This window comes from Pelophylax lessonae, assembly GCF_965119305.1.
Source record: "Pelophylax lessonae genome assembly, chromosome: 1".
Lineage (NCBI taxonomy): Eukaryota > Metazoa > Chordata > Amphibia > Anura > Ranidae > Pelophylax > Pelophylax lessonae.
Window position 1 is genome coordinate 889,607,337 of NC_138768.1, and position 27,591 is coordinate 889,634,927.

General features: G+C 43.8%; 2 protein-coding genes and 1 pseudogene across 3 annotated transcripts in view; 1 reads left to right on the forward strand and 2 right to left on the reverse strand.

Moving 5' to 3' along the window:
• Positions 1 to 6,166, forward strand: part of LOC309549300 — a 47,353-nt pseudogene extending 41,187 nt beyond the window's left edge. The window contains exons 2-3 of the transcript in view: positions 4,794 to 5,897; positions 5,980 to 6,166. The product of the transcript in view is annotated as an uncharacterized misc_RNA (transcript). The remainder of the gene's footprint in view (positions 1 to 4,793; positions 5,898 to 5,979) is intronic.
• The window catches only part of LOC309550826 (uncharacterized protein), a gene marked incomplete at its 3' end in the record, with an annotated part of 215,412 nt that overhangs the window by 83,707 nt on the left and 104,114 nt on the right, over positions 1 to 27,591 (reverse strand). The gene's annotated exons all lie outside the window — the stretch shown is intronic.
• The window catches only part of LOC309549226 (uncharacterized protein), a gene marked incomplete at both ends in the record, with an annotated part of 142,167 nt that overhangs the window by 76,010 nt on the left and 38,566 nt on the right, over positions 1 to 27,591 (reverse strand).

Sequence of the window (27,591 nt, forward strand, 5' to 3'; positions counted from 1 at the left end):
AGATCCACTTCTACAAAGACATCATGATGGAGAATCAGCCGCCCCTCACATCACCGGGTAAGAGGAGACTTTATTGTAAAGGAGAGAGCAGTACGGAGGGTCCACCTAGATCCCCCATCATCTGATAAATATATAGAAACAATGTATTCAGTCAGTGTGTGTGTTTCCTACAGATGGAGACAGTAATGGGAACCCACCAGAGAGAATTCCCTGTCCTCCGTATTCCTGGGATTCCACACAGGAAGGTCACACCATCCCCCACCATCATCAGGTAGGTGAAGATGGAAGCCGAGATCGTAAAAGTGATCTGACTGTATGAAAATATATTCCACTTTTAGGTATAAGGTTATTTGTGCTCACATTTTAAAGAAACCATTCCCTGCTATTTTGTTTGTTTAGAATGAAAATCTGATAGATATAAAAGATGAGGTTAAAGAGGAAGAAGAGACGTATGTGAGGGGTGATCAGCAGTTCAGGGAAGATGTTGGGATGATGGACAAAGTTAAAGAGGAAGAATCTTCTCCAGACATCAGCACAGGTGAGTGATGGCCACCAAATACAAAAACTGTTTGGGTATATGGATTGATGTTTGAGGATCTGTAGATCCACTTCTACAAAGACATCATGATGGAGAATCAGCCGCCCCTCACATCACCGGGTAAGAGGAGACTTTATTGTAAAGGAGAGAGCAGTACGGAGGGTCCACCTAGATCCCCCATCATCTGATAAATATATAGAAACAATGTATTCAGTCAGTGTGTGTGTTTCCTACAGATGGAGACAGTAATGGGAACCCACCAGAGAGATGTCCCCGTCCTCTGTATTCCCGGGATTCCACACAGGTTAACATTAAAGAAGAGATAAAAGAGGAGGATGATGAGAATTTTGTAATGGAGGAGGCAGAGTTTCCAAAAGGTCACAGAAAGCAGTACCAGGACACCATGGTGGAGTCATCCAGTTACAGAAATCCACCAGAGAGATGTCCCCGTCCTCCGTATTCCGGGGATTCCACACAGGAAGATCACACCATCCCCCACCATCATCAGGTAGATAAGAATGTAGGAAAGTGATCTCAAGCCCTAAGAGATATCATTCTTCTATTATTATTATTTTTTTGTATTTAATATTATTTCTGCCATTTTGTTGGTTTAGGATGAAGATCTGATAAATGTACAAATTGAGGTTATAAAGGAAAAGACTTATGTGAAGGGTGATCAGCATTTTACAGAGGAGGTTGGGATGATGGACGCAGTTAAAGAGAAAGAAACTTCTCCAGATATCAGCTCGGGTAATTATACAAGAATGGGTTAAAGCTTACTTAGTGATGTTTGGTTGGGTGGTATCATTGATCTGGTTAGTTGTCATAGTTTGGTGTTGTGATTGCACCCAGAAAAACATCATACTGGATATCTATACTGGTATGGACTGGGAAATGTGTTATGATCTATACTGGTATGGACTGAGTAATGCGTTAGGATCTATACTGGTATGGACTGGGTAATGTGTTAGGACCTATACTGGTATAGAATGGGTAATGTGTTAGGATCTATACCGGTATGGACTGGGAAATGTGTTAGGATCTATACTGGTATGGACTGGGAAATGTGTTAGCATCTATACTGGTATGGACTAAGTAATGTGTTAGGATCTATACTGGTATGGACTGGGTAATGTGTTAGGACCTATACTGGTATAGACTGGGTAATGTGTTAGGATCTATAACGGTATGGACTGGGGAATGTGTTAGCATCTATATTGGTATGGACTGGGAAATGTGTTAGCATATATACTGGTATGGACTGAGTAATGTGTTAGGATCTATACTGGTATGGACTGGGTAATGTGTTAGGATCTATACTGCTATGGACTGGGTAATGTGTTAGGATCTATACTGGTATGGACTAGGTAATGTGTTAGGATCTATACTGGTATGGACTGGGTAATGTGTTAGGAACTATACTGGTATGGACTGGGTAATGTGTTAGGATCTATACTGGTATGGACTGGGTAATGTGTTAGGATCTATACTGGTATGGACTGGGTAATGTGTTAGGATCTATACTGGTATGGACAGGGTAATGCGTTAGGATCTATACTGGTATGGACTGGGTAATGTGTTAGGAAGGAAAGGAGGCCACATAGTTTGATGGAAATTAAAATTTTCACCCTACAGAGGGCTGAACTCAAAGACACCCCGAAAATCAAAGTGAAAAAATGATGCAGTATGCGAGTCCATTTTGGTGAAATGTCATTGCAGGACCTCAGAATGGTCCTCAGTGGTGTGTATGGCCCTCACGTGCTTGTATGCATGCCTGACAACACCGGGGCATGCTCCTCATGAGACGAAGGATGGTGTCCTGGGGTATTTCCTCCCAGATCTGGACCAGGGCATCACTGAGCTCCTGAACAGACTGAGGTCCAGCCTGGCGGCATCGAATGGACTGAAACAGAATGTCCCAGAGTGGTTCTATTGGATTCAGGTCAGGCGAGTGTGGGGGCCATTCAATGGTATCAATTCCTCCATCCTCCAGGAACTGGCTGCATACTCTCACCACATAAGGCCGGGCATTGTTGTCCACCAGGAGGAACCCAGGACCCACTGCACCAGCATATAGTCTGACAATGGGTCCAAGGATTTCATCCCAATACCTAATGGCAGTCAGGGTGCCATTGTCTAGCCTGTAGAGGTCTGTGCGTCCCTCCATGGATACGCCTTCCCAGACCATCACTGACCCACCACCCAACCGGTCATGCTGAACGATGTTCCAGCCAGCTCAGCGTTCACCACGGCATCTCCAGACCCTTTCACGTCTGTCACATGTGCTCAGGGTGAACCTGCTCTCATCTGTGAAAAGCACAGGGTGCCAGTGGTGGAGCTGCCAATTCTGGTGTTCAATGGCAAATGCCAATCGAGCTCCACAGTGCCGGGCAGTGAGCACAGGGTCCAGTAGAGGACGTCGGGCCCTCAGGCCACCCTCATGAAGTCTGTTTCTGATTGTTTGGTCAGAGACATTCACACCAGTGTCCTGCTGGAGGTAATTTTGTAGGGCTCTGGCAGTCCTCATCCTGTCCCTCCTTGCACAAAGGAGCAGATATCGGTCCTGCTGATGGGTTAAGGCAGGCCTCGACAAAACCCGGGCGCCAGGTCGCATTTGCGACTAGAATTAGCGACCTGGCGCCTGGGGTGCCCTTCAGAAGGTGTCCTGTCATTTTTTCACGGACTTCCGCGCACGGATGCACGGACTTCCGGGCCGTCCGAAAATTGAGGCCCCGGCTTTTCGGCCTACTTGAGATGAGAGGCTTCCAATGGGAACTGGCGCCCTCTTGTGGTGGCCGGGAGTAATGACTGTTGTAATTACTGTTTCCACTGCCTGTTTGTTCACAATGCCATCTCCCTGTCCAGTTAGTTACCTTTGACAGGGAGTGTGGTTATTTATTATTAATTTAATTTATTTTTTAAATGTAAAAACGAAATAATATTTTTTTTTTTTTTTTTTTAATTATTAAAAAAATATATATATTTTTTTCCAATTATTATTATTAAAAAAAAAAAATAATAATAATATTATATATATATATATATATATATATATATATATATATATATATATATATCTTTTTTTTTTTTCCTCATCGCTATGCCATAGCCGAAGGCCCCTTTCACACGGGCTGTCCGATCAGGTCCGCCTGTCAGTTTTTCAGGCAGACCTGATCGGACCCTGCATTCTCCTCTATGGAGCAGTAATCTGCCGCCATCTGATCCTGTCCACCAAAAGCAGACGGATGGTGGTTCTATTTTCTATCCATCCCGTGGATCGGATCAGATGGCATCGGATGGAAAGAGACAGACAGTCTGTTTTCATCCAATTGCGCTAGAGGAGAGTGGGGTTCTAGTCGTATTTATGTGTAAATTTAGTATCCGTTTTATTAAATAAAGCTTGGTTGTTAGTTTAAAAAAAAAAAAAAACAAAACTGGCTCCTAACTTTTTTAGATGGCTCCTAGATTTCAGGAAAATTTGTCAAGCCCTGGGTTAAGGACCTTCTGGCCCTGTCCAGCTCTCCTAGAGTAACTGCCTGTCTCCTGGAATCTCCTCCATGCTCCTGAGACTGTGCTGGGAGACACAGCAAACCTTCTGGCAATGGGAGGTATTGATGTGCCATCCTGGAGGAGTTGGACTGCCTGTGCAACCTCTATAGGGTCCAGGTATGGCCTCATGCTACCAGTAGTGACACTGACCCCCCTCTATAGGGTCCAGGTATCGCCTCATACTACCAGTAGTGACACTGACCCCAGCCAAATACAAAACTAGTGACAATCACTCAGAAAAGATGAGTAGGGAAAAATGTCAGTGGCCTCCACCTGTAAAACCATTCCTGTTTTGGAGGTCATCTCATTGTTGCCCATCTAGTGCACATGTTGGTAACAACCCCCTCTACTACTTCACTGACCAGATGAATATCCCAGGAGTTTCCCTGACTTGATGCTATACTCTGATTATAAAGTGTTGAGCAGTGTCTATGAGTGTGGAAAACTCTTGGTAATTTTTCTTGTCTTCTGACAGACGGACTCTGTGGTGGGAATAGAAGGACATCGGAGGAAGATGTGACTACAGAAGATAATGACATGGCATCTTCTCCAGAAGTAAATCCCGTTCCTCATATACATGACAGACCTCACCATTGGAGGAGATCATTGGAATCTCCTGATACTTCACATAGTCCTCTAATATCTGACAGTGCCGACGGGTGCGGGAAACCATCTCATCTCAGGGAATCTTCTTTATACCATAAAGCGGCTCATACAGGAGAGAATTCATTGTCATGTTCAGAGTGCGGAAAATGTTTTAAACAGAAAAGAAGCCTTCTTAGCCATCAGAGAATACACACAGGTGACCTTCCCTGTTCATGTTCAGAGTGCGGGAAATGTTTTAGTCACAAAGGACACCTTCATCAGCACCAGAAAATTCACACAGGGGAGCAACCTTTTTCATGTTCTGAGTGCGGGAAATGTTTTAGTCAAAAAGGAAACCTTCTAGAGCACCAGAGAATACATACAGGTGAGCGTCCCTATTCATGTTCAGAGTGCGGGAAATGTTTCATTCGTAAAGAAACCCTTCTTAGCCATCAGAGAATACACACAGGTGAGCGTCCCTATTCATGTTCAGAGTGCGGGAAATATTACATTTGTAAAAAAACCCTTCTTAGCCATCAGAGAATACACACAGGTGAGCATCCCTATTCATGTTCAGAGTGCGGGAAATGTTTTAGTTACAAAGGACACCTTCTTAAGCACCAGAAAATTCACACAGGTCAGCGTCCCTATTTATGTTCAGAGTGCGGGAAATGTTTTACTCACAAAGAACACCTTCTTAAGCACCTGAAAATTCACACAGGTGAGCGTTCCTATTCATGTTCAGAGTGCGGTAAATGTTTCAGTCGTAAAGAAACTCTTCGTAGCCATCAGAGAATACACACGGGTGAGCGTCCGTATTCATGTTCTGAGTGCGGGAAATGTTTTAAACAGAAAAGAAGCCTTCTTAACCATCAGAGAATGCACACAGGTGAGCGTCCCTATTCATGTTCAGAGTGCGGGAAATGTTTCACTCAGAAAGGAAATCTTCTTATCCATCAGAGAATACACACGGGTGAGCATCCGTATTCATGTTCAGAGTGCGGGAAATGTTTTAAACAGAAAAGAAGCCTTCTTAACCATCAGAGAATGCACACAGGTTAGAGTCCATATTCATGTTCAGAGTGCGGGAAATGTTTTAGTCATAAAGAAAACCTTCTTAGCCATCAGAGAATACACACAGGTGACCTTTCCTATTCATGTTCAGAGTGCGGGAAATGTTTTAGTCACAAAGGACACCTTCATGAGCACCAGGGAATTCACACAGGTGACCTTCCCTATTAATGTTCAGAGTGCGGGAAACGTTTTAATCAGAAAGCAAACCTTCTTACCCATCAGACAATACACAGAGGTGAGCGTACCTAATGATGTTCCGAGTGCGGGAAATGTTTCAATTTGATAGAAATCTTTCTTATCCATCAGAGAATACACACGAATGAGCGTCCCTATTCATGTTCAGAGTGTGGGAAATGTTTTAATGGGAAAGGACACCTTCTTCGCCATCAGGGAATCCACAGGGGTGAGCTTCCCAATTAAGGTTCAGTATGCGGGAAAATGTTTTAATCATAAAAGAAACCTTCTTAGCCATCAGAGAATACACACAGTTGAGCCTCCCTGTTAGAGTGCGGGAATTGTTTTGCGCACAAATGTTTACTTGTTAGACACCAGAAAGTTCATACAGGCGAGCGTCTCTAATCTTGTGCAGAGTGCGGGAAATGTTTAACTAAAAGCACCTACTTACACACAGGTGAGCGCCCTTTTTAATGTTTCAAGTGCGGGAAATGTTTTCCAAAGAAAAGTTTATTTCTTAGAAAGCAGAAAGTTCATACGGGCGAGCGTCCTATTTCATGTTCAGTGTGCGGGAAATGTTTCACTCCTCATGTACGTTTCAAACAGCAAAGAATTCACACTTATATTAGAGGCTCCATTTTCATGTTCAGAGTGCGGGAAAGTTTACAAATAAAGGAAATATAATGAAACATCAGAGTGCGCCCCCTGCTGGTACTACAGGAAATGGACGCTGGATTGTAACGGGTGGAACTGTTTAGTCCATAAACAAATGTGAAACCACCACAGTCCACTCGGGGTTGGTTTACACCCGCATCGCCCTCTGACCCGCTGTGGGGTTGGCAGGAAATCATGACAATACATGAGCTTGATTTATTGAAGTAGCCGGCTTTTTATTGGTCCAACCAATGTATGATTATTAATACATTTGACACATTTGTTATTTCTATTATAAAAGATTTAAGCTTTATTTTATTCATATCATTTACTGTGTGGTAATCGCTTATTCTGATCTTGTACAATAAAAACTCTTCGTACAATATTCTGTGCCGAGTCTTCTTTTTTACCAATGATTAGACGATCGGTGATTGGAATGTGATCAGTTCATAGAGAGTCATCCATTGGGGTTTTATTAGTGAGATGGAGAGTGGAGAAGGCACCACATTGACAGCCATTACATAGTTACATAGTTACATAGTTAGTGAGGTTGAAAAAAGACATCAGTCCATCCAGTTCAACCTATGATGTGTGTGTGTGTGTTTGATGTTAACCGTACATTGTATACCCCTGTATGTTGTACATTGTATACCCCTGTATGTTGCACATTGTATACCCCTGTATGTTGTACATTGTATACCACTGTATGTTGTACATTGTATACCCCTGTATCTTGTGGTCTTTAAGGTGTCCATCTAATAGTTTTTTGAAACTATCGATGCTCCCTGCTGATACGACTGCTTGTGGAAGAGAATTCCACATCCTTACCGCTCTTAAAGTGAAGAACCCCTTACGCACTTTAAGGTTAAACCGCCTTTCCTCAAGTTTTAGTGAGTGGCCACGTGTCTTATTGTATCTCCTTTCTCTGAATAGTTTGTACCTTATGCTAGGGTCACCAGTGCAGTATTTGTACATTGATATCATATCCCCCCTCAATCGTCTCTTCTCCAGAGAGAATAGGTTCAGTGCTTTTAGTCTTTCCTCATAGCTGATGTCCTCCATTCCCCTAATTATTTTTGTTGCCCTTCTCTGGACTTTCTCCAGTTCCAGCACATCCTTTCTGAGGACCGGTGCCCAGAACTGGACAGCATACTCCCAGATGTGGCCGGACCAGAGTCTTGTAGAGTGGGAGAATAATCTCTTTATTTCTGGAGTGAATCCCTTTTTTATACAACCCAGTATTCTGTTGGCTTTGCTTGCGGCGGCTTGGCATTGCATGCCACTGCCAAGCCTGTTGTCTACCAGTACCCCCAAGTCCTTTTCCATCCTAGACTCACCCAGAGGTTTCCCCCCTAGTGAGTAACTTGCTTTCTGGTTTCTGGCCCCCAAGTGCATTACTTTACATTTTTCAACATTAAATCTCATCTGCCATGTAGTTGCCCACCCCGTTATTTTGTTCAGGTCCGCTTACAAGGTTTCCACATCCTGCATGGAAGATATTGGCATGCCTAATTTAGTATCATCTGCAAATACTGAGATTGTACTCGATATCCCCTCCTCTAGATCATTTATGAATAAATTAAACAGGATTGGTCCCAGGACAGAACCCTGGGGGACCCCACTTTCCACACCCGCCCAATCCGAGTACTCCCCATTAATCACCACCCTCTGTACTCTCCCCTGGAGCCAGTTCTCTATCCAGGTACTCACCTTATGGTCCATACCTACTTTCCTTAGTTTGTACAGTAAGCGTTTGTGGGGAACGGTGTCAAAGGCCTTTGCAAAGTCCAGATACACCACATCCACAGGCTTTCCTTTATCTAGGTGGCAGCTCACTTCATCGTAGAAGGTTAATAGATTGGTTTGGCACGAACGATTTTTCATGAATCCATGCTGATTACTACTTATAATACCGTTTTCATTACTAAAGTCTTGTATGTGGTCCCTTAACATCCCCTCCAAAATCTTGTAGACTACAGATGTTAGGCTGACCGGCCTATAGTTACCTGGGATATATCTCGGCCCCTTTTTAAATATTGGTACCACGTTGGCTTTTTTCCAATCAGCTGGCACCATACCCGTCTGTAAACTATCCTTAAAGATCAAGAATAACGGTCTGGCAATCACCTGGCTGAGCTCATTAAGAACCCTCGGGTGCAAGCCATCTGGTCCCGGGGATTTATTTATGTTAAGTTTCTCTAGTTTAGCTCTAAGTCTATCCTCTGTTAGCCATGGCGGCACTTCCTGAGGTGTTGTAACGCTCCTGCGTTTTCTGAAACAAGATGGATTTGCAGCTGCAGAAAAACTCCACTCAGCAGTCATGTAGAGATATGTTGAAATACCAATTCCAACTCCCAAGACTCATCACTGTGGTCTGTCTGGTTCAGCATACAAATATACACACTCAATAAGATGTTCCTGGAGTGATAGATGTATATAGCAGTATAGTGGTGATGAGCTGAAGAGACAGGTGTGAACAGTGACAATAGGTGAACAGCACTTGAGAGAAATGTTCATGAGAGTATAGATGGTAACAGGTAGGATGCAGATAGGTTAGCAATCATGTATGGTAGTAGGTGGTAGGACAGCAGATGACATACAGGAGAGACTAACCCAGTGCAAGGATAGATGTTAGTAGGCTCAAGAGCTAGCAATCTAAACAACAGTGCAGATGATAGTTACAGTCCTTAATATGCAGAGCTAGATAGTGTAAGCTTAGTAGGAAGGTTATGGAGGATTCCCCTGCGGGGTACTTATCACTAATAGCAAGCAGTAGTAGAGAGGTTCGGTATGAGCGAGTGATCCGGTAGCGGGATACAGGGATCAGCAGCGAGGTACGCTTGTAAGCATATGAGCTTCAAGGCAGGTTGAACGAACATGTGAGTGAGAACGCCGGCGGTTGAAATAGCCGCTCTGCGGCGCTCAGTGATGACAGCATCGGTCTTAAAGGTGTATGCGCACCTACCAGAAGAGATGGTGGGACGCATACACTGAATTGGAAAGTGGAATAAGGGTACCAGAACATTACAGTACCTCCCCCCCCCTTAAGGCCGGCTCCGGAAGGCCTCTAGAACTGTTTTTTCCGGGTATCTTGTGTGAAAATTGCGAATCAGCCTAGGGGCATGTATATCAGAGGTATCCAGCCAGGTGTCGTCTTGGGGCCCATAGTTCTTCCATCGTACTAGATATTGGAGTCTTCTTCTGTGGATACGAGAATCCAGAATCTCCTTTATCTCATATTCTTCTCCGCCTTCAACTTGTACAGGAGGTGGAGGTGGGATGGTAGGCCTTATTCCTTGGTCAGGAACATGGGGCTTCAGTAGCGACACATGGAAGATGGGATGTATCTTGAGGTCTGTTGGTAATGTGAGCTGTACTGCAGCTTTTCCAATAAGTTTCCTGATTGGGAAGGGTCCCAAGAATAGAGGCCCAAGCTTTTTGCTAGGGATCTTTAATCTTAAGTTTTTTGTTGATAGCCAAACGAGGTCCCCAATAGCATACTGAGGAGAAGGTCTTCTACGAAGGTCATAGTACTTTTTTTGTTGACTATGAGCGTGTGAGATGGTAGTATTAAGTAAACCCAGAGAGTCTTTTATTTGGGTAAGATAGTCTGAGGCTACTGGGTTACTTGATGGAAGGATGCGTGGTGGAAGAATAGTGGGATGAAACCCATAGTTCAAGTAGAACGGACTCTGTTTGGTCGTACTGTGGGTTGCGTTGTTGTAGGCAAATTCTGCCAGAGGGAGGAGATCCACCCAATCATCCTGTAGGTATGATGTATAGCAACGTAAATATTGCTTGATGCACTGGTTGACTCTTTCAGTCTGTCCGTTGGTCTGAGGATGGTAGGGAGAAGTGAGCTTTCGCTCAATTCGTAGTATGTGACATAGTTCTTGCCAAAACTTGGAGATGAATTGTGATCCACGGTCAGACAAAAGAGTTTTTGGAATACCATGTAACTTAAAGACATGTTTAATCAGTAGTTCCGCTGTTTGTTTGGACGAAGGTAGTCTGCGAATAGCAACAAAATGTGCCATCTTTGTCAGATGGTCCACTGACACTAAAATGGTATTAAATCCTTTGGAAGGTGGTAGTTCTACTATAAAGTCCAAGGACACAACTTCCCATGGAGTCTGGGGTATTGGTAGACTGCATAGTAGACCGGATGGTTTTGTAGTGTCAATTTTGGACCTGGCACAGACGTTGCATGAAGAGACAAATTTTTGTATAGATGTCTATATATCAGGCCACCAAAACTGCCTGGTAAGCAAATTAAGGGTCTTTGTCATACCCATATGTCCTGCCATAGGCACATCATGTGACAATTCCAAGATCTTGGTGCGCATAGTAGGGGGTATGTAGAGTTTGTCGTTGTAGTAGAGGAAGCCTTCTGCATCAGCAGTTAGTTATGGTGGAGGTGAATCCAAACCTATACTGTGCAGAATCTCTTCCTTCAAGGAACGGACAACCCCAATAATACGCTTGTAGGGTATTATAGGAACGGAAGGGATTTCGGAGCAATTATCTTCAATTAATCGTGATAGCGCATCCGCTTTTTTATTCTTGTCTGCAGGTGTGTAGGTCACTAGGAAGTTAAATCTTAGGAAGAATAGTGACCATCGTACCTGCCGGTGGGAGAGGGTTTTGTTAGTCTGAAGATATTGAAGATTTTTATGATCTGTATATATGAGTATTGGTATTCGGGTGCCTTCAAGTAGATGTCGCCAATTCTCCAGAGCCAGTTTTATAGCAAGCAGTTCCTTTTCACCCACTGGGTAATTCACCTCTGGGCTGCTTAGAGATTTAGAGAAGAAGGCGACTGGATGAAGTGGTGAAGTATTCGTTGGTCGTTGGGAGAGTACTGCTCCTACTGCCATATTTGACGCATCTACTTCCAGAATGTATTGGAGGGATGGGTCTGGATGGCGTAGTATGGGAGCAGAGGTAAAGCTTGTTTTTAACAAGCGAAAAGCTTAATTTGCTTCATCTGACCATTTAAATGGTTTCTTAATACTTGTGAGTTGTGTGAGAGGTCTCACAATGGCAGAGAAGTTCTTGATGAACTTCCTATAGAAGTTTGAAAATCCAAGGAATCGCTGTAGTGCTTTGCGGGTGGTTGGTATAGGCCAATCCTGAATACAGGATATCTTACTCATATCCATCTTGATTCCTGTTTTGGATATGATGTATCCTAGGAATAATACTTCTTCTTTATGAAATAAGCATTTTTTTTGTTTCACGTATAGATTGTGTGTGAGTAATCTGGATAACACAAGTCTTACATGTTTTATATGTTCAGACAAGGGTCGTGAATAAATAAGTATATCGTCCAGATATACCACAACACAGACATCAAGTAAGTCTATAAAGATATCGTTTATGAATCGTTGGAAGGCTGCGGTAGCGTTACATAGCCCAAATGGCATTACAAGATATTCGAACAATCCGTATCTGGTTCTGAATGCTGTCTTCCACTCATCTCCATCACGGATTCGGATTAGATTGTATGCCCCTTTCAGGTCCAATTTTGAAAAGTAGGTAGCTCCACGCACTTGTTCAATGAGTTCAGGGATAAGCGGCAAAGGATAACGATCTTTTACTGTAATGGCGTTCAATTGCCTATAGTCGATAATAGGCCTGAGACTTGAGTCTTTATTGCGGACAAAAAAAAGTCCTGCAGCTGTGGAAGAAGTGGAAGGTCTAATAAAACCTTTTGTCAAATTCTCATCCAAGTATTCCTTGAGATGGGAAAGTTCATCCTGCGAAAGAGGATAAACATGACCAAAAGGCAATTAAGAATTTGGGAGTAGATCAATAGTGCAATCATAATCCCTATGGGGAGGCAGTACTTGAGCATTTTTCTCAAGAAAAACTTCGGACAGATCCTGATAGCATAGTGGTGCAATCTCATCTGACACCACAGACAGGATCTTTCCATAAGACGGGAGGTTACACGTACTCTCGCAATAGTAAGAGAGGAAGGTTAGGGTCAGTTTCTTCCAATCTATGGTTGGTTGATGTGTGTGTAACCAGGGAAGTCCCAAAACAATGGGAAAGTGGGGCGAAGACAATAGGTCGAAGGTAGTGGTCTCCGTATGAGACTCGTTACTGGTGACTAGGAGTGCTTGTGTCTGATTAGTGATTGGGCCAGAAGATAACGGAATACCGTTAATAAGACTCACAGAGACAGGCTTAGGTTTTGAAATAATAGGTACTTTATTTAAAGTAGCAAAACGTATATCGATATAATTTCCGCAAGATCCTGTGTCGATCATGGCCTTAGTGGTAATCCTAGTCTGGTCCCACTGCAATGTCAAACGAACAAAAAGATAAGGGTTAGTAAATGAAGTTGTCAATCCCCCTAGGAGGACATGTGAACACTCACCCTCTTTTTTGCGGACAAGGGGACAGACGCTTATCATGTGATCCGGGGATGCGCAGTACAAGCAAAGATTACTGGATCGTCTCCTGGCTCTTTCAGTAGTTGATAAAGGTGGGCGTATGGTTCCTACCTCCATAGGAGTAGGGCAACGGCCGAAATCCGAGAAGGACTGGACAATGGCATTCCCATTTTTTCAGCCTTTCTTTCTCGCAGCCTCCTGTCTATGTTGATACTGAGTTGTATCAAAGCATCTAGGGTGTCCGGTAAATCCGCTCGGGCAAGCTCGTCTTTAACGGCTTCTGATAGGCCGAGTCTAAATTGAGTTCTCAGAGATGTATCATTCCACCCTGAATCAAGGGTCCATCTTTCGAACTCTGCTACAAAGTCTTCTACAGGTCTCCTACCTTGTTTCAAGGACCTCAATTGAATATCGGCAGTACTCTGCCTATTGGGGTCATCATATAGACTAGCAAGTTCCGCTAGGAATAAAGCATAGGAGTTGAGAAGCTGATCATTTTTCTCAAAGAGAGAGTCTGCCCAGGCCCGTGGATCACCCGTTAGGTATGAAATAATAGTACAGACTTTGATATGATCAGTAAGGTAGGTACGAGGTTTTAGCAAGAAAAGTAACTGACAGGCGTTTTTGAATTCACAAAATTTTTTGCGATCACCTGTAAACACTAGAGGAGGATTTATTTTGGGTTCAGGGGGCTGAGCAGCGGCAAGTTGTGATAGACGGGTTACCTGCTGCTTCAGAGCCTGATTGTCTTCTTTTAATTCAGTAAGAGCGTGTATTAACGCAGTCACTTGTTGTTTTAATTGTGTCACTTGAGTGGGTAAATCTGCTGAATCCATTTTAGGTTTGTTCAATCTGTAACGCTCCTGCGTTTTCTAAAACAAGATGGATTTGCAGCGGCAGAAAAACTCCACTCAGTAGTCATGTAGAGATACATTGAAATACCAATTCCAACTCCCAAGACTCATCACTGTGGTCTGTCTGATTCAGCATACAAATATACACACTCAATAAGATGTTCCTGGAGTGATAGATGTATATAGCAGTATAGTGGTGATGAGTTGAAGAGACAGGTATGAACAGTGACAAATAGGTGAACAGCACTTGAGAGAAATGTTCATGAGAGTATAGATGGTAACAGGTAGGATGCAGATAGGTTAGCAATCATGTATGGTAGTAGGTGGTAGGACAGCAGATGACATACAGGAGAGACTAACCCAGTGCAAGGATAGATGTTAGTAGGCTAAGGAGCTAGCAATCTAAAACAACAGTGCAGATGATAGTTACAGTCCTTAATATGCAGAGCTAGATAGTGTAAGCTTAGTAGGAAGGTTATGGAGGATTCCCCTGCGGGGTACTTATCACTAATAGCAAGCAGTAGTAGAGAGGTTCGGTATGAGCGAGTGATCCGGTAGTGGGATACAGGGATCAGTAGCGAGGTTCCGACAGCGAGGTACGCTTGTAAGCATATGAGCTTCAAGGCAGGTTGAACGAACATGTGAGTGAGAACGCCGACGGTTGAAATAGCCGCTCTGCGGCGCTCAGTGATGACAGCATCGGTCTTAAAGGTGTATGCGCACCTACCAGAAGAGAATGGTGGGACGCATACACTGAATAGGAAAGTGGAATAAGGGTACCAGAGGTACCAGAACATTACAGGAACCCATTGCGAGGAATTCGAAGTCCAGGGAAGATGGTCCTTTCAAGCCGAGAGCCTAGTCTCGAACATCCTGGAGTTGAGAGGAGCATTCCTAGCCTTAACCTCTCTATCTCCCTACATCAGAGGCAAAATAGTTTTTCTACGACTGGACAACAGGGCAGCAGTCTCCTATATTCAAAAACAGGGCGGGACTCGCAGCAGGTAACTTCTGTCAGAAGTAGAATCGATCATGCTCTGGGCAGAGAGAAATCTCCTAGACCTCAGAGCAGTGTATCTCCCGGGCAGGCTAAACAATCAAGCGGACATTCTCTCCAGATCTTGTCCAGACAACAACGAATAGGCCCTGCATTTGCACGTATTTCACCAGATCACCAATCACTGGAAATATCCTCAGGTGGATCTGTTCGCTACACCATGGAACACCAAGCTTCCCAGGTTTATCTCCCGTTTCCACACCCCCAGGTGGAAGCAGTGGATGCTCTGACTTGCACCTGGGACTTCAACACAGGGTATGCCTTCCCACCGCACCCTCTTATTCTAAAATTCTTCCTGAGGCTCCTGAAGGAACCAGTACACATCCTCGCGATTCTCCCTTATTGGCCCAAGAGACCTTGGTTTCCACTAGCCATGCGGTTGTCTGTGAGCACACCTTTGACACTTCCCCTGTTCCCTCAACTTCTACAGCAGAGCAGAGTCTCTCATCCAAACCCGCACAGATTGGATCCACGGGTGTGGAAATTGAGTGGCGGAGGTTTGAAGCCTTAGGCTGTTCCCCGGAAGTCATTTTAACACTCCTTCAAACAAGGAAACCATCCACAAACTCCATTTACTCAAGAGTCTGGGAAAAGTTCCAAACCTTTGTGGCTGTAAAAAATTTTGATCGATTCTCACCTTCAGTCTCCAATATTTTGGGGTTCCTACAGACCGGACTAGGCCTAGGTCTCAGTTCATTAAAGGTCCAGGTGGCCGCATTATCAGCGGCAACAAATTCAAGATGGGCAGTCAACCCTCTTGTAATTACGTTCCTTAGAGGGGTGTTAAAGTCACGCCCTCCGGTCAGACGCACCTTTCCAAAATGGGTCCTAACTCTAATCCTGGAAGCCATCCTTTTGCTCCTATGGAACAAATATTGATTGGAACTTATCCTTAAAAATGGCCTTTCTTCTAGCCATTACATCTGGCAGGAGCATATCGGAATTGCAAGCCCTGGGAATCGGCGAGGATCACGTTTCTTTCTTTCCAGACAGAGTGGAACTGCGACCTATTCAAGGTTTCACCGCTAAAGTCGCTACCGCAAGTCACCTCAGGGAACCATGGGCCTTGCCAATTTTTTTCCCAGTCAGAAATATACCCAAGCTTGGACATAGCAAAAGTCCTCAAAAAGTATCTCGAGGCTACAGAAAAATTTAGAACATCTAACAGGCTGTTCGTTATCCCTTGGGGAAAGAACAGAGGGAAGGAAGCCTCTAGCAGGACTCTTGCATACCGATTGTCAAACTAATACGTAAAGTGTACAGGGCTAAAGGCATGGTTCCTCCGGAGCAGGTGAAGGTTCATTCAACAAAATCAGTTTCTTCCTCATGGGCAGCTAGAGCGAACCTCTCCCTGGTTACCATCTTCAGGGCTGCCACATGATCGTCTCAGCACACATTTATAAAACATTATAGAATTGACCCTGGAACGCTCACCACTGTAGAATTTGAAATAAGGGCAATGCAGGAAGCCCTTTCTTCATCTAAATTAAAAAAAAACAACATTTCTTTGTGTTTTTAGCATCTACCCACCTTTTGTCAGCTAGTTATTTATCACAGGTATGCTGCCATGGAGGCACCAGGAAAATGGAAAATTGTATCATACTTACCGTAATTTTCCTTTCCTGGTGCCTATCCATGGCAGCATACGCTCCCTCCCTCGGTATTCTATAGCACAGGAGAATTCTGGGAGTAGGGGGCGTCTTTCTTTTAAGCTATACACTAGTCCTGAAGGCGGAGTAGAGGCGGAGCTCTATCACAAGTATGCTGCCATGGATAGGCACCAGGAAAGGAAAATTATGGTAAGTATAATACAATTTTAAGGTTTTTTTTTCACAAATACCATGTGACATAAAAAGTTGCAACGACCGCCATTTTATTCCCTAGGGTCTCTGTTATAAAAAATATATATAATTGGCGGTTCTGAGTAATTTTCTAGCAAGAAATTATTTTTACAACTATGGTAGTTAAAAATATACGATGCTTAAAAAGCCTTCACAAGTTACCTGTTTAGAGTTACAGAGGAGTTCTAGTGCTAGAATTATTGCTTTCGCTCTAACGTTCGCGGTAATACCTCACATGTGTGGTGCGATTACCGTTTACATATGCATTCGTGACTTACATATGCGTTCGCTTCTGCGCTTCTGCGCACAAGCACCACTGTCCCTTTTAATAGTTTTTTTTTATCACTTTTATTCCTGATACAAAGAATGTAAACATCCCTTGTAATAGAAATAAGGACGACCGGTCCTCTTTATGGAGACATCTGGGGTCAAAAAGACCCCAAATCTCTTCTTTAACTTTAAAAGCAAAAGATAAAAAAAATGATCTACTTCCAGCCTGGACCAGAAGTGACATCATGGCGTTGCTTCGGTCCTCCAAGGCCATAGAGGCGATGAAAGAGTCTTTGAGAGCAGCCAGCCGCACCATTGGATCATTTTCCAGGCAAAAACAGTAAGCCCAAAAAACACCGGCAAGCGGCTGGAGGTGGAGGAACATCCCTTCCCGCTGCTTCCGACAGCTCATGAACCGCTCGGAATGAGAAAGCCAGCCGCCAGCTGGAAAAACCAATACAATGATAGCTTCAGCCATAACCCTGGTAAACCACAACGTATACAGTGAGGACACCAACAATGGGGTCCACTGACACAAACGATGGGGCACAATTCTTCCCCCATAACACCAATGATGGGGCATGATTTCTCCCAATGAAACCAAATATGGGGGCATTGTTTTTTTTTAACCACTGACGGGACCTTTTCTACTCCCAATGGCCACATTCTGGTTCCCCCCCCCCCCCAAATCTGAAGGACAGTAAAGTGGCTCTTTGTTTAGAAAGTTTGGAGACCCCCCTGGTCTAGAAGAACACTACTATGAGCTCCAGAACTCTCATAAAAAAGCAAAAAATTGGGTGACACTTGGACTGAAGAGTCTGAGCCTGGGAAAATAAAGTTTGACATTTCTCTTGGGGAACAAAAACTCTGGCCTAAGTTGTGTTTAGGATGAGGCCCAGATATTCCAAGCAATGAGTTGGTTCCAGTGCTGGGATCTTAAGGTTCGGGACCCAGTTGAATCTTTGCAATGTCAGGACAGTTCTAGCTATGCTGTCAGCCAGAACCTGAGCAAATGGAGGTCTTCCAGACTTCCCACAATGGGAATGCCCTGGAAGAACAGCAAGGCTAGCCCCCGGGGCCAGTGCCTGAGTGAACAATCAAAGTGCCTACTCCCTACTTCTGAATAGGATTCCTGAGCCTCCAGTTCAGGGACAACCTGATTTTCAATGTCAGGTGACCTGGACTGTCCAAAGAAGGGACTAAATTATCCCACCATTACACAATGTTGTGTTTTTGGGGTCTGTAGTGAACTGGGTAAATGGAGCTGTCTAGAACAGTGGTTTCCAAACTGTGGCCCTTTGATTGCTTTTAGCTGGCCCTTGGGGCACTATTTCATCCACTGAGACCAACAATGGGGCATAATTCCTCCCACTGACCTCAATGATGGACAGAATTCCTCCTATTGTCACCAACCATGGGGGCACATTTCCTCTCACTGACACCAACGATGGGGCACAATTCCTCTCACTGACCTAAATGATGGGGCACAATTCCTCCCAATGGCAGCAACGATAGGGCACAATTCCTCCCACTGACACCAACAATGGGGCACAATTCCTCCCATTGGACCAATGATGGGGCACAATTTCTCCCACTGACACCAAGAATGGGGCACAATTCCTCCCACTGATGTAAATGATGGTGCAGAATTCCTCCCAATGGCACCAACGATGGGGCACAATTCCTCTCACTGATACCAACAATGGTGTACAATTACTCCAATGGGACCAATGATGGGGCACAATTTCTCCCACTGACACCAACAATGGGGCACAATTCCTCCCATTGGACCAACAATGGGGCACAATTCCTCCCACTGACACCAACGATGGGGCACTGCGTTACTTTAACTGAGAATTGCGTGGTTGTGTGACGCTGTACCCAAATAAAATTTATGTCCCTTTTTCCCACAAATAGAGCTTTCTTTTGGTGGTATTTGATCACCTCTGCGGTTTTCATTTTTTGTGCTATAAACAAAAAAAAAAAAAGACTGATGATTATAATATTTTTTACTTTCTGCTATAAAACATCCAATTAAAAAAAAAATCAAAATCAAATTTCTTCATCAATTTAGGTCAATATGAAATTCTGCTACATATTTTTGGTAAAAAGAAATCCCAATAAGCGTATATTGATTGGTTTGCGCAAAAGTTATCGTGTCTGCAAATGATGGGATATTTTTCTAGAATTGTAATTTTTACATTTTTTCTAGTAATGGCGGCGATCAGCGACTTATAGGGGGACTGCGACATTGCGGTGGACAAATCGCACAGATAACTGATACTTTTGTTGGGGGACCAGTGACACCAATACAGTGATCAGTGCTAAAAAAAATATGCACTGTCAATGTACTAATGACACTGGCAGGGAAGGGGTTAACATCGGGGGGGGGGGGGGATAAATGTGTTTATAGGGAGTGCTTACTCACTGTGGGGGAGGTGCTTTAACTGTGGGAAGGCAGAGATCCGTGTTCCTGCTTAGCAATGTTACCCATAAGTTATATTTTGAGATTTAATAGATCTCAGATAGGATTTGGGTTAATAAGGGTTCTCTGACCATGAGTGAAAGCTTGAACACAACAGAAATTTATTGGTAAATAGCAAGGAGGCCTAAACTAATACACAGCAATCTATCTATAGTAAAGAAAAGGGTAAATGAAGGAATACAGAGTATAACACTCAAACCATTAATATACAAACAGCAAGACGGACAACACATAGGACAAGCGTTTAGATATAAGTGCCAGAGGTATCTTCCATAATTACCATGCACACAAGGGCCCCTTCCAGGCTGATGTTTTCAGAGCGTTCTCTCTTCCAACACTTAACTAATATAAATCTATTTCTCATAGACTTGCATAGGGCCATTCCGATGGGTGGAGCTATCTTACCCCTCTCCTCCCCTCCGGGCGTATCTCATCCAGGATTGGACAATTTCCCCACCCCCTAGCTTTAGCATAACTCAGCCTCTTGCTATCACCTCCTCTCAGGGGGGGGGGGGATTAGGTAACTTCCTCTTGAATGGGGCAGTAGGTATGCAAGGTCATCCCCTTGTAAAATTGTCCATTCCCTAACAGATGGCCACCTTCATTGGATAACTAAAGAGAGCATCTTTGAAGTGGAGTCAGAGATAATGACAGAAGTGAAACAGCCTGGTCTAAATTATTACCTCGGCCCCGTAAGGTCTGCGAAAACAGAAAATTGTATACTCACCTTTCCGTAATTTTCCTTTCCTGGTGCATCTGCATGGCAGCATACAATGGGGGGTTGTGGCTCCACCCCCACAACCTGATAGGACAGGTGAACTCTAAATCAAAGACAGACCCGACTTGCAGCATTCTCTGTAACTCTTATCATTTGGGTGGGAATCTGTATGCTGCACCAGGAAAGGAAAAAAACAGAAAGGTGAAGATACAATTTTCCATTTTCCTGGGGCATCATGGCAGCATACAATGGGAATTAACTCGTCATATGGGAGGGTGCAAGAAAATTTTGTAATGGTCAGTAGCGTAAGTATGCATTTTCCAAATGTTACTGTCGTGAGCCGGTTTCACCTAATAAAGTGTAATGAAGGTGTCCCAGGAGGACCATATTGCTGACTTGCAAATATCCTCAGGAGACGCTCGGCACTGCTCTGTCCACAGCGCTGGCACTGTCCTCGTCGAATGTGCTCTTAAGTCCTCCGGAACAGGAAGGTCTTGTGAAGAGTAGGCTTTTTTAATTGTGAAAAAGAAAAATATATACTGCGCTCAACACTCAGAAACACAAGAAAGTGCTTGTGTGCATATATAAACCATAAACGGTACCAATGCAATGATCCAAATAAAACAAATAAATATCCTTTTAAAATAAGTGAGTGGTATGTGTTAGTCCTTAAAGTGCTCAGTGCAAAAGGATCTCACAGCAGAACCGAATGTACTTCAACTTGATATGAGGGACCTCCACCATTAAACTCCACCCAGTGCTCAGATTAGGTACTCCTTACCAGAGATAGTTGACCCCTTAATTATAGGGGGTCTCATTCAGCATTGATCTCTACACAGGTCTCCAGGCTATCCTTGTGATATCCTCATTGTTAGGATCAGGCTCAGCTAACATAGGAAACTCCGGGGTCAATGATAACCGAATGTAGGAAAAATAGAAAGGAAACTGGGGACGCCACTCCGCTCCTGCGTTCCACCAAACCGGAACTCTACGGTCTCACGTTCCCAGGGGAAGTGACATCACCGGAAAATGGGAGGTACCAGACGAGAAGAGAACCAAAGCTACACGCTCAGAGTATTTGGCTTGTTCTACAGGCCTTTCCTTTCCTTTCTTGGTCTATACAGAGCCGGTCACAAGAACAGCAGCCTGTAATGTTCCGGTACCTTTGGTACCCTAAATTACACTTTCCACAAGTGTATGCGCCCCACCATTTACTTTTGGAAAGGTGCGCATACACCTTTAAGACTGGAGCTGTCATCACTCAGTGCCGGACTAGATGGCTATTTAAGGCGTCGATTCTCACTCACATGTGTTCGTTCAAACACCCTTACCTGGATGCTAACCTTGCTTGAAGCTTCCATGCTTGCAAGCTTACTTCGCTGAAGGAACCTCGCTGCGCTGATCCCTGTATCCCGCTACTGGATCATCCGCCTCTCCTGAACCACCCTTCGGCTGTATCGCTAATAGTGCTTAGTACCCCGCAGGGGAATTCTCTATAAACTTATACTAAGCTTACACTATCTAGCTCTGCATAGTAAAGACTGTTTATTACATCTGCATAACTAGATTGCTAGCTCTTGAGACTACTGCTACTTTTCTGCACTGGGTTGATCTCTTTTGTATGTCCACCTGCTATTCTGTCATCTGCTACCATACAACATTGCTAAACCTTCCTGCATCCATCTGCTACTGTCTTACCTTCAAGTGTCTATCACCTACCACCTCCACTCAACCTATCCCTCAACCTTCATCATTGTGTTACCACATACATAAAGTCATTCTAGGAACCAGCTTGCTAATTGTGTGTATTTACTGGCTGAAATAAGACCTTCCACACATGATGAGTCATTGAGGTTGGGAATGGTATCTCAGCATATCTCTTACATGACTACTGACGTGGAACTATTTCTGCTGCTGAAAATCCACACCATATAAGAAACGCAGGAGCGTTACAGATTGAACGAACCTAAAAAATGGATTCAGCAGAAATAACCACTCAGGTGACACAATTAAAACAGCAAGTATCTGCGTTAATACATGCACTTGCTGAATTAAAAGAAGACAATCAGGCTCTGTCGCAGCAGGTAATTATACTGACACAACTTACCTCTGCTCAGTCCCCTGAACCCAAGATAAATCCCCCTTTGGTATTTACAGGCGATCGCAAAAAATTTCGCGAATTTAAAAACACATGTGAGTTACTTTTCTTGCTAAAACCCCGTACCTACCTTACTGATCACATTAAGGTTTGTACTATTATTTCTTACCTATCAAGCGATCCTCGAGCCTGGGCAGATTCTCTTTTTGAGAAAAACGACCAGCTTCTCAACTCCTATGCCTTGTTCCTGGCAGAGCTCACTAGCCTATATGATGACCCCAATAGGCAGAGTACTGCTGATCTTCAGTTAAGATCTTTGAAACAAGGAAGGAGGCCTGTAGAAGACTTTGTCGCATAGTTCAAGAGATGGACCCTTGATTCAGAATGGAATGATGCATCTCTGAAAACCCAATTTAGGCTTGGCCTATCAGAAGCCGTTAAGGACGAGCTCGCCCGAGCGGATCTGCCAAAAACCCTGGATGCATTAATACAACTCAGTATTACCATAGATAGAAGACTACGAGAAAGAAAGGCTGAAAAGATGGGAATGCCATTATCCGTTTCCTCTCGGAGTCTGGCCGTTCCTATGGAGGTAGGAACCATACGCCCACCGCTATCAACTATGGAAAAAGCCAAAAGATGAAATGAAAATCTCTGCTTGTACTGTGCATCCCCGGATCACAAGATAAACGTCTGTCCCCTAGTCAACAAAAAGAAGGGTGAGTGTTCACATGTCTCCCTAGGAGGACTGACAACTTCATTCACTAACCCCTACATTTCTGTTTTTTTGACATTACAGTGGGACCAGAACAGGATTACTACTAAGGCCATGATTGACACAGGATCTTGTGGAAATTATATGGATATATGTTTTGCTGCTTTAAATAAAATTCCTATTATTTCTAAACTCAAACCTGTCTCAGTAAGTCTTATTACCGGTGTTCCGTTATCCTCTGGTCCGATCACCGATCAGACACAAGCACTTCTAGTCACTATTAACGAGTCTCATAGGGAGACTTCTACCTTCGATTTAATACCATCACCCCACTTTCCCATTGTGTTGGGACTTCCCTGGTTGCACACACACCAACCAACCATAGATTGGAAGAAACGGTCCTTGACCTTCCCTTCTTGTTATTGCGAGGAAACGTGTAACCTCCCGTTTTCCGGGAAGATTCTGTCTGTGGTGACAGATGAGATTGCACCACTATGTTATCAGGATCTTTCTGAGGTTTTTCTTGAGAAAAATGCTCAAGCATTACCTCCTCATCGAGACTATGATTGTAGCATTGATCTACTCCCAAATAGCAAATTGCCGTTCGGTCATGTTTATCCTCTTTCACAGGATGAACTTGCCCATCTCAAAACTTATTTGGACGAGAATTTGGAAAAAGGTTTTATTAGACCTTCCACTTCTTCCACAGCAGCAGGACTCTTTTTTGTTCGCAATAAAGATTCAAGTCTCAGACCTATCATCGACTACAGGAAATTGAATGCCATCACAATAAAAGATCGCTATCCTCTACCGCTTATCCCTGAGCTCATTGAGCAGGTGCGTGGAGCTACCTATTTTTCAAAATTAGACCTGAAAGGAGCATACAATCTCATTCGAATCCGCGATGGACACGAGTGGAAGACTGCATTCAGAACTAGATACGGATTGTTCGAATATCTTGTGATGCCATTCGGCCTATGCAATGCCCCTGCAGTTTTCCAACGATTTATAAACGATATTTTTAAAGACTTACTAGATGTCTGTGTTGTGGTATATCTGGACGATATACTTATATATTCACGGACCCTGTCTGAACACATAAGACATGTAAGACTTGTATTATCGAGATTGCTTGCACATAATCTTTATGTGAAGCTGAAGAAATGCTTGTTCCATAAAGATGAGGTACTCTTTCTAGGCTACATCATATCCAAAACAGGAATCGAGATGGACATGAGTAAAATATCCTGCATTCAGGATTGGCCTACACCAACTACACGCAAGGCGCTACAGCGATTCCTGGGATTTTCAAATTTCTACAGGAAGTTCATAAAAAACTTTTCTGCTATTGTGAGACCCCTCACACAGCTCACTAGCATAAAAATACCATTTAAATGGTCAGAAGAAGCAAATAAGGCTTTCCACTTGTTAAAGACAAGGTTTACTTCCGCTCCCATATTACGCCATCCAGACCCATCCCTCCAATACATTCTGGAGGTAGATGCGTCAAACCTGGCAGTAGGAGCAATACTCTCCCAACGACCAACTCACACTTCACCACTTCATCCAGTCGCCTTTTTTTCTAAATCCCTGAGCAGTCCCGAGATAAATTACCCCGTGGGTGAAAAGGAACTGCTTGCTATAAAATTGGCTCTGGAGAATTGGCGACATTTACTCGAAGGCACCCAATTACCAATAATTATATACACGGACCATAAAAACCTCTCATATCTTCAGACTAGCAAAACTCTCTCGCATCGACAGGTACGATGGTCACTATTCTTTCTAAGGTTTAACTTCCTAGTGACCTACACACCTGCAGATAAGAACAAAAAGGCGGATGCACTATCACGACTAACTGAAGAAAACTACTTTGAAATTCCTTCCGTTCCTATAATACCTCACAAACGCATTATTGGAGTTGTCCGTTCCTTGAAGGAAGAGGTTCTGCATGGTATAAGGTTGGATTCACCCCCACCACAACTAAATACCGATGCAGAAGGCTTCCTCTACTACAACGACAAACTTTACATACCACCTACCCTACGCACCAAGATCTTGGAATTATCGCATGATGTGCCTATGGCAGGACATATGGGTATGACAAAGACTTTCAATTTGATTTCTCTGCAATTCTGGTGGCCTGACATGAAAACATCTATACAAAAATTCGTCTCTTCATGCAATGTCTGTGCCAGGTCCAAAATTGACACTACGAGACCATCCGGTCTACTATGCAGTCTACCAATACCCCAAACTCCATGGGAGGTTTTGTCATTGGACTTCATCGTAGAATTGCCTCCTTCCAAAGGATTTAATACCATCTTGGTGTCAGTGGACCATCTGACAAAGATGGCACATTTCATTGCTATTCGCAGACTACCTTCGTCCAAACAAACGGCAGAACTCCTGATGAACCATGTCTTCAGATTACATGGTATCCCAAAAACTCTTTTGTCTGACCGTGGATCCCAATTTATTTCTAAATTCTGGCAAGAACTATGTCACATACTACGCATTTAGCAGAAGCTCATTTCTCCTTACCATCCGCAGACCAACGGACAGACTGAAAGAGTCAACCAATGCATCGAGCAGTATTTACGTTGTTACACTTCTTACCAACAGGATGATTGGTTGGATCTTCTCCCCCTGGCAGAATTTGGGTTTACTAAATACTACCATTGCACACGCTCACAGTCAACAAAAGAAGTACTATGATCTTCGTAGAAGACCTTCTCCACAGTATACTATCGGGGATCTCGTTTGGCTCTCAACAAAAAACTTGAGACTGAAGATCCCTAGCAAAAAGCTTGGACCTCTGTTCTTGGGACCTTTCCCAATCAAGAAACTTATTGGAAAAGCTGCAGTGCAGCTTACATTGCCAATGGACCTAAAAATCCATCCCATTTTCCATGTGTCGCTACTAAAACCCCATGTTCCGGACCAAGGAATAAGGCCTAATATTCCACCTCCCCCTCCTGTACAAGTTGAAGGTGGAGAAGAATACGAGATAAAAGAGATTCTGGATTCTCGTATCTACAGAAGAAGACTTCAGTACTTAGTTCGATGGAAGAACTATGGGCCCCAAGACGACACCTGGCTAAACACCTCTGACATACATGCCCCTAGATTAATCCGCAATTTTCATGCGAGATACCCAGACAAACCAGCTCCAGAGGCCTTCAGGAGCAGGCCTTAAGGGGGGGGTATTGTAATGTTCCGGTACCTTTGGTACCCTAAATTACACTTTCCACAAGTGTATGCGCCCCACCATTTACTTTTGGAAAGGTGCGCATACACCTTTAAGACTGGAGCTGTCATCACTCAGCGCCGGACTAGATGGCTATTTAAGGCGTCGGTTCTCACTCACATGTGTTCGTTCAAACACCCTTACCTGGATGCTAACCTTGCTTGAAGCTTCCATGCTTGCAAGCTTACTTCGCTGACGGAACCTCGCTGCGCTGATCCCTGTATCCCGCTACTGGATCATCCGCCTCTCCTGAACCACCCTTCGGCTGTATCGCTAATAGTGCTAAGTACCCCGCAGGGGAATTCTCTATAAACTTATACTAAGCTTACACTATCTAGCTCTGCATAGTAAAGACTGTTTATTACATCTGCATAACTAGATTGCTAGCTCTTGAGACTACTGCTACTTTTCTGCACTGGGTTGATCTCTTTTGTATGTTCACCTGCTATTCTGTCATCTGCTACCATACAACATTGCTAAACCTTCCTGCATCCATCTGCTACTGTCTCACCTTCAAGTGTCTATCACCTACCACCTCCACTCAACCTATCCCTCAACCTTCTGTTATACCTGAAGGGTTTCACATGTACTGTCACTTTAAGGCTGGCTCCACCCAGGAGTGATGACAAGGGTCAAGGGGCAGAGTGGCCATCTTTAGACACATGTAGAGATGTATTGATATGCAGAGCTGTCCTGTAATGCTGTACAGTGAGTCCTGAATAAACAACCGTTGTTCCAGACCAGAGTCCTGTGTCTCTCACAACACGGAGAATATAACAGTGGCGACGAGGATGGGATTTACAAGGTTACTATCCGTGTGAGAAAAGAAAGGAAGAAAAAAAAACTCTGGATTGTCAGGAATACAAACACCCACAGAGCCCAGCAGGAAAATGTCATTGATCGGGACATTAAGTGAATTTGATGGCGAACAGACAACGTGGATTTCTTGGATTGAAAGATTAGAACAATATTTCTGTGCAAATGCCATCCCAGGCGACAGGCAAGTAGCAGTGTTTCTGACACTGGTTGGTGCTAGGACATATGACACTCTTAGGGATCTCCTTTTCCCTGAAAAACCAGCAACTAAGACTTTGGCAGAGCTCCTGACACTGTTAGGAAATCACTTCCAGCCTAAACCACTAGAGATTGCAGAAAGATTCCGGTTCTATCAGCGGCAGCAGCAGCCGGGTGAAGATATTAAGGCTTATGTGCTCGCCCTTCGCAGACTAGCCTCAACTTGTTCTTTTGGGGAGTATTTACCAACTGCACTGAGGGATAACTTTGTCATGGGACTGAATAGTGAGTCTAGCCAAAAGAGACTGTTAACA